Source organism: Balaenoptera borealis (genome assembly GCF_965194805.1).
Source record: "Balaenoptera borealis genome assembly, chromosome: 6".
Taxonomy (NCBI): domain Eukaryota; kingdom Metazoa; phylum Chordata; class Mammalia; order Artiodactyla; family Balaenopteridae; genus Balaenoptera; species Balaenoptera borealis.
In genome coordinates this window covers 32,756,279-32,770,575 of record NC_138863.1, presented here as the reverse complement: position 1 = coordinate 32,770,575, position 14,297 = coordinate 32,756,279, and the positions used below count along the sequence as shown (strand labels likewise).

Here is a 14,297-nt window from a genome sequence, read left to right as displayed (position 1 = left end):
GGTAAAAAGTTCAGATTACAGAAATGATTTCAGAGATGTGAAAATATGAACAGGTGCATCTTAGAATCAATAAAATATGGTATTTGAGTAAGGCTGAGTATCTAGACAAGGGTTTTTTAGATATACAAGAATCAGAAATATAGCACTCATGAACCCCTCTTAAAATAAAACAACAAAACAAAAATTATTTGAAGCCACAATCCATACAAGTAAAATATATTTAAAAATCAAGAATTTATAAAATGGAGAAATGGTGAAACGGTATAGCAAAGAGCATTTAATTCTGTTAAATCTAAATGTGATTATAACAAACAAACAGAAATTAATTCCTATGACTGTTTAAATACATAATGTAAAGTACATAATGTAAAAATAAGAAAAATTTGATAAAAATCATCTGTGACAAAAATTCCAGAACATACTGTTAAAATGTTAGTAAGAAGCAATGTAAGTATGATAATTTTTCATCTTTCATGATAAAAAGGCATTTAATAAAATTTAACATCCCTTCTTGATATCTTAAGAAATTTTTCATAAAACAGGAATATAGGGCTTCAACTTTAATAGGGGGCATACACACATACACACACTCACACTCAAATGCACTATAGTACTTAATGATAAAACAGCAAGAGCATTCCCATTAAAGCGAGGAACAATACCAAGGAAGGCCACCATTTTTCTATTACTTAGCATTGTTCTAGAAGTGCTAAACAATAGAATGAGACTTAAAAAAAAATGGGGGATTAGTATAATTTTACACATGATGTGACAGTATACCTGGAACACTTAAGGCAATGCATTGAGAAATTATTAGAAGCAATAAGATCTTTTAAGAAGGTAGCTGGTTATAAAATTAGTATATAAAACTGAGCAGTTTTCCTACTGATTTCCAAAAAATAGTTAGAAAATATAATGCAAGAAAAAAATTCGTCCCTATTAAAATTCCTAGGAATAATTTCAATACCAAATAACTTATATGAAGAAAACTAAAAGCACTACTAAAATAGAAAGTTGACTTTAAAAAGAAGAGAAACACCTTGTTTTTGGATAGGAAGACTCAATAAAGTAAAGAAGTCATTTGTTTCTAAATTAATCTATGCATGCAATGTAATCTCAATCATTATTAAAATTTGCAATTATTGGGCTTCCCTGGGGGCACAGTGGTTAAGAATCCACCTGCCAATGCGGGGGACACGGGTTTGAGCCCTGGTCCCAGAAGATCCCACATGCCGTGGAGCAACTAAGCCCGTGCACCACAACTACTGAGCCTGTGCTCTAGGGCTCGCGAGCCACAACAACTGATGCCCGTGTGCCTAGAGCCTGTGCTCCACAACAAGAGAAGCCACAGCAATGAGAAGCCCGCGCACCACAAGGAAGAGTAGCTCTCGCTCGCTGAACTAGAGAAAGCCCGCGCACAGCAGTGAAGACCCAATGCAGCCAAAAATAAATTAAATAAAATAAATTCTAAAAAAAGTTTCAAAAAAAAATTGCAATTATTATTTTTTTTTTTTAAACATCTTTATTGAAGTATAATTGCCTTACAATGGTGTGTTAGCTTCTGCTTTATACCAAAGTTAATCAGTTATACATATACAATATGTTCCCATATCTCTTCCTTCCCTCTTGCATCTCCCTCCCTCCCACCCTCCCCATCCCACCCCTCTGCAATTATTTTTAAAATGACAAAGTAAGTCAAAAGTTCACTGGGCAAACAAAATATAAGAATAACCAGAAAAAATCTGGAAAATAAGAGTAATAAAGGGATTTTTAAGTAATATTAATTAAATCAGTATTGTACTGGTATTCCACTTCCACTTCAGAAAGTTAAGAGAACTCCCATCCTAACAATGAGAATAAACTATTGATAGATAACCTACAAAATTATGTGTTTTTTTTAAAGCCAATCAGAGAGCTGAGGATGCAAAAAAAAAAAAGCTAATGAACTAAAATCCAGAAAGTGAACAGTCCTGCCTAGGACTCATGACTCCTTTCATCTTTGGCAGAACAGTAGGAAGAGAAGGAAACTGCTTGACAAAAAAAAAAAAAAAAAAAAGAGGACAAAAGACAAGTGAATTACATCTTTAAGTACTGAAAAAAGTTGGCCAAGAATTCTATACCCAATAAAAATATCCTTCAAAAATGAAAGGAAAATAAAATTTCAGACAGATAAAAACTGAAAGACTTATTCCACGCAGACCTGCGCTACTAAAAATCCTAAATATTATTTAGGGTGAAGGAAAATGATAATATATAGAAACTCAGTTCTACAGGAAGCAAGAGAGAAATCGAAAAGGGTAAATATATGCTGATAAACACAAAGAAAGTTTCAAAAATATACATGTGCATCTTTAAATTTCACTAAAAGATGATTGATTCTTTAAAAATAAAAAATATAAAGCATATGTAGAAGTAAAATATATAACAGAAGAAAAGATAACAGTATGATAAATGGAAGTCTAAGTTGTAATACTCTTACATTGTTCATGAAGTACTAGAATATATTTGAGAATAGGCTTTATAAATTCAAGATGCATATTGTGATCTCTAGCACAATCAATAAAAAAAATAACACAAAGAGGCAAAACTAAAAAGTCAAGAGAGGAGAAGTAGAATAAATTTTTAAAAACTCAATTTACTAGAAAGAAGGCAGGAAGGAGGACCAAAGAGTAAGTAGGAAAACAGAAAAAGAACACCAATATTTTGTGCTTAATCCAAACACAGAAAACAAAAACATAAGTGGATGATATAAACAGTGTTAAAAGGCAGACTGTAAGACTAGATAACAAGTAGTACAAGCCAACTATATGTAGTTTATAAGAAACACACATTAAACATAAATACAGATGAGTTAAAAGGAAAAGGATAAAAAAGATATGAGACAAACATTAAGCTTATATTAATGTCCGATAAAACAGGCTTCCAGGTAAAAAGTATTTTCAGAGGTAAGATGACCATTTCATAATAATAAAAGGGTCAATTTATCAAAAAGACATAGCAATCTTAAATATGTATGTGATTAATAACAGAGCCACGAAATATGAGAAAAAAAATTGACAGAACTAAAGGGAGAAACAGACAAATCTACAATCATAATTAGAGACTTAACACTCCCCCCAGAGTAACTGACTGAATAAGGAGACATAAAACATGTGGAGATTTAAAAGATTTGAACAACACTCTCAACCAACTTGACTTAACTGACATTTATAGACCACTCCACCACCACCACCAGCCAAATACAAATCTTTTCCCCAAGGGTAATGGGAACATTCACCAAGACAGACCTTAGGATAGGCAGAAAACAAACAAAAAAACTCAATAAGTTTAAAGGTTTTGAAATAGCGCAGAGTATGTCCTGACGCCAACAACACTAATTTAGAAATCAATAGCAGTGATCTATCTAAAAAAAAAAAATCCCAAGTATTTGGAAGTAAAGTAACACATCTAAATAAATAACAGGTGACAGAGAAATTTTAAAATATTTTAAACTAAATGATAATGAAAACATCCAAGTTTGTGGGATGCAGCTAAAGCATGCTTAGAAGAAAACTAATAGCTTTAAATACCTATCAATATATGAAAGTAAAAAAGGTACAAAATCAATTATTTATACTTCCACTTTAAGAAGAAAAAGAAGAGCACAGTAAACCCAAAGTAGAAGAAACAAAATAATAAAAATAAGAGTAGAAATCAGTGAAATAGAAAACAAGCAAATAGAGAAAATCAGTTGGTTCATTTGAAAAAATTATTAAAATTTATATGCTTCTAGCAAGATTAAGAAAAAAAGAATAATATAAATGAGCAATATATAGCGGGCAGGAAGAGAATGGGTATGATACAAAAACAACTTTAGCTTTATTGGAAATGCTTTATTTAAAAAATATTTGAAAGAAATACAACACAATGTGAACAGCTGTTAATGCTGGCTGTTGTAACTGTACTTATTGTGGTAATTTACTTTTTGGGCTTTGGTTTTTTTTTTTTTTAATCTAAACTAAATCCACACAAAAAAATTCTTTTAAAACCTAAAGTGTTATTTGCAAATGAGTCTACAATAGGAAAATAATAATAATAATAATTACATAGAAGGTGACTATTGGATGCAAGCAGAAGTTTGAGAAGTCTGACTTAAGAAAAAAGGAAAAAACCTAACAGATGAATGAAAAACAAACAAGGGAAAAGGGGAATAAGGATGTTATTAAATAACAAAAGCCAGTTCACATGAGGAAATCTTTCCAGTCACAGACATACTGAAAAGTCCTTCACACACCCCATCTGTTGTTGTTAAAGAATAAAAATTTACAGGAGGCACAGTGAGTACTGAGAAAGGTAAGCTATAAAGGAAAGGGAAAAATTTTGAATATAGTATGTACCACACAATGAAATAAAGTTTGACAGCACAGTAGAACAAAACAATACTGTTTAATATCTGATATTTAATATTTTGTCCTAGTTCAGTCATTGGTATAAATTTTGTTTTATTGTTTTATAATAAATATTTCTAATAAAAATATGGCTTCCTAGTTTTTCCACCAGTCTTATGTTTGCAGTTTTTGCACTTTGGACTGGCTGATCTCTCTGAACAACCACCTAACTCTAACATTAATTACTGGTAATTAGAACAATGTCTTGCACATAACTGTTTTAATGTCAAGATGTACAATCATTTTGCACTATTAAATAAACACAGAAATTTCAAAGAATACTGAGTATAAATATAAAACGACTAAAAAGGTTGGTCATATAAAAATATATACATACCATTGGATGTTTATTTGGCCAATAAATGTATAATTAACTCCTACTAAAGGATGGGCACCTGTGGCTACTCCATAAATATTGATGTGAAGATGATTAAAGTAATATCACCTTACAGTACGTTGCCTGAGTCGTAACCACATAAATCAATACATAAATACTTAGAAAAAAACCCAAACGATGGATAAACGTTATCTTCCCAATAAGCTATCTCACAGTGACCCAGAGTTTATGATTGCTTTCATGCTCTGTGCATCAAGATCATCTATTACATGAAAAATAATCCTACACCCTCTACTGGCAAATCCACAGCATCGCGGGTTAGTTGCCAGGATGGATTTTTTTCCACTCTCCATCTTTCTCAGAGCATCAGGTATCTGACAGCTGACAGCATTTGGGCATCTGACCAGATGATCCAGTTTCCACGAGCCGGACCGGTGCGTGGCGCTGGGATAAAGGCCTCAGGCAGCGAGATCTGTGCGCGGAACCCCTCGGGAGCTCGCGCCTTCTGCACTTTGTCTTAAACCGCACATTTACTTGTGTTTTGTTTTACCCATTGCTAGCCATTTAGTCTGTAAAGAAGACATTCCCACTACAAAATAATAACATGAAAATAGGCACAACATAAAAAGGAGGTCAGCAGGAAAGCACCTAAAGGCCGTAAGCATCTGCTTCTAATGGAAGCGATCCGCACCTTCGAGAGAAATCACCCAAACAAGCCTCAGGCCCCTGCGCTCGTTCGCTCGCTACCCGGGGCGAGCGTGGGTGGAAGCTCCCTTCGGCCCGCCGGGACGCTGCCAAGCCTAAAACTACTCTTGGCCCGATCTGCCCAGGGTAAGCCCGGAGGAGCTCGGACAGGACCTCGTCCGGGAGGGGAGGCCGCAGGGGCCGGGGTCCCCAAGAGAACCGAGAAGGCCAGCGAAGCCCCGAGAGACCGCTTGCGCGCGTGGCGGGCACCTACCGCCGCCCCTCCACCTTGGGGCGTCGCCATGGGAACCAAAGGTTTGGCCTCCCAGCCTCCGCCGGGGAGGGCGCGGCCCTTCCTCCGCGCGGAGAGTTGGAGGCCAGAGGAGGCCGCAGACACTCACCTCGACGCCGGAGCCGCGACGCGCCGGTCCTCCGCCGCCTCGGGTCGCGTTCGGCAGCTCGGAGGTCGGTCCCGGCGCCCGTTCCCTCTGCCGCCGCTCGCGAGCCCTGCGCCGCTGCCGAGCCGAACCCGCAGCCGGTGCCCCTCCGCACCGGAGCGTGGAGGTGTCGGGCTCCGGCTGCGGGAGGCGGGAGATTTAAACCCCGCGGCTTGGCGAACGCAAAAGCCGCGCTGCCCTCGGCGCCTCGGCCTCGGCGTCCGCGTTCACTCTGTTCAGGCTCTCGCGTAACCCCGCGGGAGCCGCGGCTCTCCGCCGGTTCTTGAAGAAACTCCGAGACCCTCTCTGGTCCTCCTTTCCCGAATTCCTCTTCACTTAATGACAAACACCAAACCGGTCAGAACATCAGTATAAGGTACTGAGTGGAAGACCTCCGAGGCGTGGGGAAGTGGAGGGAATTCTCGGCTCCTCTGCTGAGTCCCGAGCCCGGAGCCCGGGTCCCCCGCCTCCTCCCAGCCCCACTGCACCTGCCGGGCCCTGGGCTGCCACCCCTCGGAGGACGGAAGCTTCTGAGCCTCGGTCATTCCTGAACTCTCGGGCGCTTCTCAGCACCAGTGGTCGCACGCGGTAAACGTTCACGTGCTGTATGTAACTTATTTTAAAGGTTTAAAGAGGATTAAGTTAATAACTGTTAATAACTGACCTCAAGTGCACATTTACATAACCGTAATTTGTCATAAATGAATCTTCGAGTCAAAGGTAAAATTTGCACCTAAAAACCTCAGAAAAAAAATTGGAAATAAGGCAAAAGTAAAATTATGTTATTGGTGGAAGATAATTTAAATCCAAAGTGCTTTCTTTTTTAAAAATTTATTTATTTATTTATTTAGGCTGTGACGCGGTCTTTTTTTTTTTTTTACCAGCATAATGAGTGGATTTTTTTTAACATCTTTTTTTTTCACACACACACACTGTATTTTATTTTTACAAGACATAGACTGACACCAAGCATTGTACATGGATGACCACAAAAATATGGAACGCTTCACGAATTTGCGTGTCATCCTTGCGCAGGGGCCATGCTAATCTTGTCTGTATCGTTGCAATTTTAGTATATGTGCTGCCGAAGCGAGCACTTTTTAACATCTTTATTGGAGTATAATTGCTTTACAATGGTGTGTTAGTTTCTGCTTTATAACAAAGTGAATCAGTTATACATATACATATGTTCCCATATCTCTTCCCTCTTGCGTCTCCCTCCCTCCCACCCTCCCTATCCCACCCCTCTAGGTGGTCACAAACCACCGAGCTGATCTCCCTGTGCTATGCGGCTGCTTCCCACTAGCTATCTATTTTACATTTGTTAGTGTATATATGTCCATGCCACTCTCTCACTTTGTCAGAGCTTACCCTTCCCCCTCCCCATATCCTCAAGTCCATTCTCTAGTAGGTCTGTGTCTTTATTCCCCTTTTACCCCTAGGGTCTTCATGACCTTTTTTTTTTTTTTTTTTTTCTTAGATTCCATATATATGTGTTAGCATACGGTATTTGTTTTTCTCTTTCTGACTTACTTCACTCTGTATGACAGACTCTAGGTCCATCCACCTCACTACAAATATCTCAATTTCGTTTCTTTTTATGGCTGAGTAATATTCCATTGTATATATGTGCCACATCTTCTTTACCCATTCATCCGATGATGGACACTTAGGTTGCTTCCATCTTAGTTGCGGCACTGGGGATCTTTGTTGCGGCATGTTTAGTTGCCGCATATTTAGTTGCGGCATGTAGGATCTTTAGTTGCGGCATGTGGACTTCTTAGTTGCATGTGAACTCCTAGTTGCGTCACGCATATGGGATCTAGTTCCCTGACCAGGGATTGAACCCGGGCCCCCTGCACTGGGAGCACGGAGTCTTACCCACTGGGCCACCAGGGAAGTCCCCAAAGTGCTTTCTTTTTAAAGGTGACACAAAAATTATCAACTTAACTAAAACTTTACAAAATACGAATTAATCACAACTGTGACATATGGGCTAGCAAGGAAAAAAACTTTGACGCTTGAGGTGGTAACTAGTCTATAACATGAAAGACATAAAGATGTGGTAAGATTCTAGAATGTTATTACAAAGTATTTAACTTAAAGACCTGAAAAAAGCAGTTTTAGAATAGGGAAAAGGGTAGGCTATTTATGCTACAGAGTTAATTTGGACTGAAAATATTAAGTCTGTAGACCAGGAATGCTTACCCTGAGATATATGGGGTGTCAAGGTGAATACATAAAATAATATGCAAAATTTTGGCTTTTTTTTTTTTTTTTTTTTTTTTTTTAGAGGAAAGAATCTAAGTTTCCTCAGAGTCTCAAAGTCCAGATCCTTAAAAGGGTAAGAATTAGTATTTGGGAAATATAACGATTGCTGTACTTCCTCGGATCTTTCCTGACTCACTCATGCCAAGCTTGGTGTCCCTCTACTCTCAAATTCAACAACTGTACTGTATTGTGAGTACTTACCTGCCTGTCTCCCCCATTAGATGCTTCCTCTTATGCATTTCCATAGCCTTATCTCTTAGCACAGTGCCTAATACACACTCGGTTCTGAACGAATGTTTATTCAATCAATAAATGAACAGAAAAAAGATAGCTAATTGACAACTGAAGTATACAGTATTAATTACCTAAAACAAATTATTCTAATACGGTAAGCAAGATGACTTCCCAATTGTTACTATGCACCATAGTAAGTTTCTTGGGATATTTTAGGAAGTGCTTGTTCCAACAGAATGAAGTTTAACTCAGTCTGAAGCAGAGAAAGGGCCTCCAAGGAACACAGCAGGAAGTCAGGGTAGTAACTCCGGGGCTAGACCTGTTGGTTTTGTTCACTTAATTGGGGAAAATTACCGAGAGATATACAGTGTCTCTGAGCCACATAATGTAGCATTTACACATAATCACTTTCCTTCATAGGTCACTAAGAAAAGTGTGCAGGTAGGGACACAGTACAGGAAAGGTGTCAGCAAACAAGGTAGAGCTACTGACACTCTTCCTGGGCAAGAATCAGGTCTTCTCACTCACGGTGTTGGATGGGTAGGAACTATTTATTTAAATGGCATTGTACGAGTCCCTTAACAAATGAGGCAACTGCAGTAGTTAAAATTTAGTTTTTCTTAAAAAAAACCTTTTTTAGAAAATGAAAGGATTTAACACCATGAAAACACTTTATATGGGAGGGTTTAATTTCATTAAGAAGTACAAACATTTAGAGAACTGCTGTTTAATATCCTATCAACACATTAACAGATTTATCCTAGTATAAACAGTGTTTTCCTCCATTGTAGGCTTCCACAAGCTAACTAGAAAAGAAGACCATTAGATGGCTTGGAACGTGGAGATCCGCAAATCTGGGATCCCAACCTGGAGTCCTGATTTCCTTAGAGCAATGATCTTTACTTTTATTTCTGCACCATCAAGCAAACCTCTGGTTAATATCCTAAATAAAACCTCAACTTATATTAGAAAGCATATTAATAATTCTACCCTTTTGTACTGTTTTACTCTTAAGGATTAGGGATCTGTTGAACCTGATGTCATGGAGCCTGCTGTCATGGAAATAGCTCCATTTCTTCAAGGTGTTCCACTTACTTTGTAATCTGATTTTTTTTTTTAATTTTTAAATTTTATTTTATTTATTTTTTTATACAGCAGGTTGTTATTAGTTACCCATTTTATACATATTAGTGTATACATGTCAATCCCAATCTCCCAATTCATCACCCCCTCCCCGCCCCCCATAATCTGATTTTATCAAGGAAGTGGCAGTCAGAGTAGGGAGACGCTATCTTCCCAGGTGCTCGCACTAGTAATTACTTAAACGTGACAAGGTAGGCGTGCTCGCTCTCCCATACTGCATTTTTGTTTATTCAAGTAAGGCTAGAATTAGACAGTATTATTGAAGGGATTATTTTTTAATGTGAAATGTTACAGACATATAAAAAGTATTTCCTCCCCCTGAAACCACCATTGAACTTTATTTGGTATTAATAAGTCCCAGGCATATGACTGTACATAGAATTGTTTGACGTTTCTAAACTTTCTATCAAATTGTACCTAACCAAGATCATTTCTCTGTAGTCTTTATTACCCAGAAGCATGTCTCCTATCTCTATCACCAATTGACTGTATACCTTCACATTAGATATTTAACTTGTTTGGGTTGTGATTTCTTTTAATAACATGAATAACATAATTAAAACAATATGAATAACAGGATAATTTCTAAAGTTCCTTTCTGCTTATATACGATTCCTATATGAAAATACAGAAATGGATCTTTAAAGTACATATTTACATATTATTATGCTAATACATTTAGTGGTATACTAAAATTGAAATACATTTTTAAGGCAAAAACGTGCAAAGCTGAACATAACAGCTTTGGTAGTTTGGTACCAATAACTGCCACTTAAATTTATATATAAACTTTCTTTCATGTAGGTGAAGACATTTTCTCATTTATTCTTTGCATGTATAAAATCATTGTTCTCATGCATGACTGAAGAATAGGCAGAATATTTATGGTTAAGAGCTTGAGCTCTAGACTCAGATAAATCCAAATTCAGACTGTTACTCTGCCATTTTACTGGTTGCATGAAATCTGGTCAAATAATTTGACCTAACATATATATTCTTCTTCTTTAAAATAAAGATCTTTTATGGGAGTTCCCTGGCGGTCCAGTGGTTAGGATTCGGCGCTTTCACTGCCGTGGCTGGGGTTCAGTCCCTGGTCGGGGAACTAAGATCTTGCAAGCCACACAGCACGGCCAAATAAAATAAAATAAAATAAAATAAAATAAAATAAAATAAAATAAAATGTCAGATGATTGTTACGGTGGGATAATTTTTTGCTGTTTTATAGACACTGCCATTAGATAATATACTTCCTCAAACCTGCGAACCAGTGGAACTAATAGCCAACGATAGCCAATCTAATTCTATTAAACCAAAAAACTCCTTTTCTACTAAGTTATATTAAAGATATATTTGGCTTATATAACAAAATAATAATTAACATTATTAATATGGTTACTGCTAGAAGTCTATGATAGTCAAAAAATGTCAGTATTAAAGTGACTTAAAAATTCCTGCTATTTTTATACCTGGCAGTTTCTGATTAGCAAAGTTTGGATATCACTTGTCTAATGAAACCTGATTCCAACTAGTGGCTTTCTTAATAAAAAAGATATTAATTGAATACCCTTGCACATGCATAGTGTCAAAGTGTCATTTTTTCCCCTTTAAGAATAGGAGGTATGGTAGTACATCACAAAGATTAATATTTCTCCTTATAAGCAACTGATTTTTCAAAACTATAATACATCAAAAGAATTTTTATAAACAGATTTCAATGTTCTTATCAGAAATTCCCAGATAGTATGTTTCAATTTGCAGGGTTGTTTGTTCAATTATGTGTATTTTATGTCAATTAAAACTTTCATTTGTTCTTTCCCCGATAATGCTAGGAAGCATTCCAATATATTATCATGCATTGTTGACAACAGTTCCAAAATGGTCATTCTAAATTCAAAGAATATGAAAAAAAAAAAATTCGGCAGCTACTGACAGTTAAGCTATTGTAACATTTTATGTAGAATAAAAATCTTGTTTTAAAAATAAATTTATTTTTGGCTGCATTGGGTCTTTGCTGCTGTACATGGGCTTTTCTCTAGTTGCGGCGAGTGGGGGCTACTTTTTATTGCTGTGGGCAGGCTTCTCCTTTTAGTGGCTTCTTTTGCTGTGGAGCACGGGCTCTAGGCACGCGGCCTTCAGTAGTTGTGGCACGCGGGCTTAGTAGTTGTGGCTCACGGGCTCTAGAGCGCAGGCTCAGAAGCTGTGGCTCACGGGCTTAGTTGCTCCGCGGCATGTGGAATATTCCGGGACCTGGGCTCGAACCCGTGTCCTCTGCATTGGCTGGTGCATTCTTAACCACTGCACCACCAGGGAACTCCTAAAAATCTTAAGTAACTCAGATTTCTACCCTAATAATCTCTAGGTAATTGTAACAGCCAGGTTTTTTTTTTTTTTTTTCATTTTCCAATATAAGATCATCATGTCTTAGATAAGACCTGGAAGGCCGCTTTATTTAAGAGGAAAACAAAATTAAACTTCTTAGCATATGAAGAAATATTATGCTTTCTTCCTCACAGTATTTCTGAGCTATATTTCAAATGCTTCTGTGCTGCTTTCCCTGCCAGAAATAACCTGCATCTTCACTTTCCCAACCAATTTTCTATCCAAATCTGGTTCAAATGTCACTCTTCTACATGCCTTTCTTGACAGCCAACTCACTCCCCACAAAGCTAATTGCTCCTTTCTACCTTAGATTTACATCTTTCTTTGCACTTAGTTTACTGTTGTAACTAATTTTTAATTGAACATCTCCCATGTGAGAATGTGACCTTTTTGAAGGTAGTCTCCATGTCTTACACATTTTGGGTTTTTTTTTCCCCTTCCTCCACCGCAGCAGAGACCCTATACATGGTGGAAAGTCAGCCTTATTCCTTGAGCTGCCTTTTTCAGCAATTAGGGTACATTTGGAGCCTAATTTTAAAATTAGGAAGTTTGTTGTTAAACTGTAAGAAAAGGAATTTGAACAAGTATCAACAGGCTTATTAACTGCATTACTATGGCAAGACAGCATAAATAACCCTGTACTGGTCTGCGGGTCCTGAACTCTGCACTGTCTGGTTCCAAACTTCTCCCAGCACTAGAAAAGCAGCTCCACTCATTTCCCGAAGCAAATCTTAGGAGCAAGTAAGTCCATGTAAGGCCCCTATCTCTGGTGTGACTAAAATGGAGGAAAATGGACTATTGAAAGGGAGACTTCTACTTCTGAAGAAAAGATGGAGGATGGAAGGTAGGAGAGCACTGTTTTAAAAGGACTTAAGTCTTCTGTTGGCCTCCCATGTTCTTCCTGTTTGGGGAATAAGATCTAATCACTTGTGTTACACAAAAAGAGAAGTTTGGTAGAGATCAATCAGACAATCCTCTAACAGACTTAGACACTAATGTTACATCCATCTCAAAGGAGAATACCTGAACCATGAATGTATCCTGCCTTGCAACCAGAGTTAAGAACAGGCTAAGGACCAGGACTTGATGCCACTTCCTTCTTTGTCTTTTATCTAATAAACAGGACTCTTTACTTTAACCACCTAGTGTATGCATACTACCTGTGAGCAGTCCAGGTTGGGTGAATTAAGAAAGTTATTTTAAATAACTCTGCCCTTAAGATTCATTCAGGGACCATCCAGAACAGGAATATAAATTCATCTTCGTCCTTTGAAAGTTATATTTCCAGAGATTGCAAATATGATGAAATCTACACCATTCTGCACAAAATAGGAAAAACAGACTTTGTGAATTTTACAACTACCTTTATTCACTTCTTGGGCATTAAAATATTACTGTCTTGTAAGAAATGATGTACCCGGAGCTCTAGCTCTTGTGAACTATGATGACGGTATCACAGGGGCAGAGGGAGGCCAGGTCCCTAAGGAGTATGGAACAAAACCACTATACCAGCACTGGACTGCCTCTGGACCTCTCCAAACGAGAGAACTAATCTTCCACCTGGTTTAATCCACTGTAAATCTGGCTCTCAATTGCAGCGAAGTTATGGTGGTTGTTTCCTAGACCTCTGTGATAGGAACCTCACGTGAGATATATGGCATCAGAGTCTAATGATGAGACCAAACTGATTTTCCCATATATTACTTAGAGGCTGAGGTGCTCTGCTTGAGAAATACCAATCCATTAAAGTCACATTTTAAGACATTTACTTTAAATATTTTGTATATATGAATTTAGATAAATGCTAATGATAAAAAAATTTTAGAATATTTTTATCTAATACTGACTGAAAGGTTTTGTCTGAAGAATCTAATTCTTATCTATATACAAGGATAAGTGTGGGAGAGAGATTCCTGGTTACCATGAAATCTGTGTGCTATTTTTAAAGGAGTCTGACTTACCTTTATTTAAAAAAAAATTTTTGTTTTTGGCCGTACCACGCAGCTTGCCAGATCTTTAGTTCCCAGACTAGGGATTGAACCCAGGCCTCCAGCACTGGAGGTGCAGAGTCTTAACCACTGGACCTCCAGGGAATTCCCTGACTTATCTTTTTTTAAAAAAGATTTTATTTATTTATTTTTGGCTGCATCCGGTCTTAGTTGCGGCATGCGGGATCTTCGTTGAGGCATGCGGGCTCCTCTCTAGTTGTGGTGCGTGGGTTTTCTCTCTCTAGTTGTGGCACACAGGCTCCAGGGTACGTGGGCTCTGTAGTTGTGGCGCGTGGACTCCAGAGCGCGTGGGCTCTGTAGTTTGTGGCATGCAGGCTTAGTTCCCCTGTGGCATGTGGGATCTTAGTTTCCCAACCAGGGATCGAACCCACGTCCC

General features: G+C 37.8%; 1 protein-coding gene across 1 annotated transcript in view; it reads right to left on the bottom strand.

The window, feature by feature from the left end:
- The window catches only part of ICA1L (islet cell autoantigen 1 like), a 74,214-nt gene extending 68,104 nt beyond the window's left edge, over positions 1–6,110 (bottom strand). Inside the window, exon 1 of the mRNA XM_082397142.1 lies at positions 5,850–6,110. The gene's annotated coding sequence lies outside the window, so the exon portion shown is untranslated. The remainder of the gene's footprint in view (positions 1–5,849) is intronic.
- Positions 6,111–14,297: the final 8,187 nt, after the last annotated feature.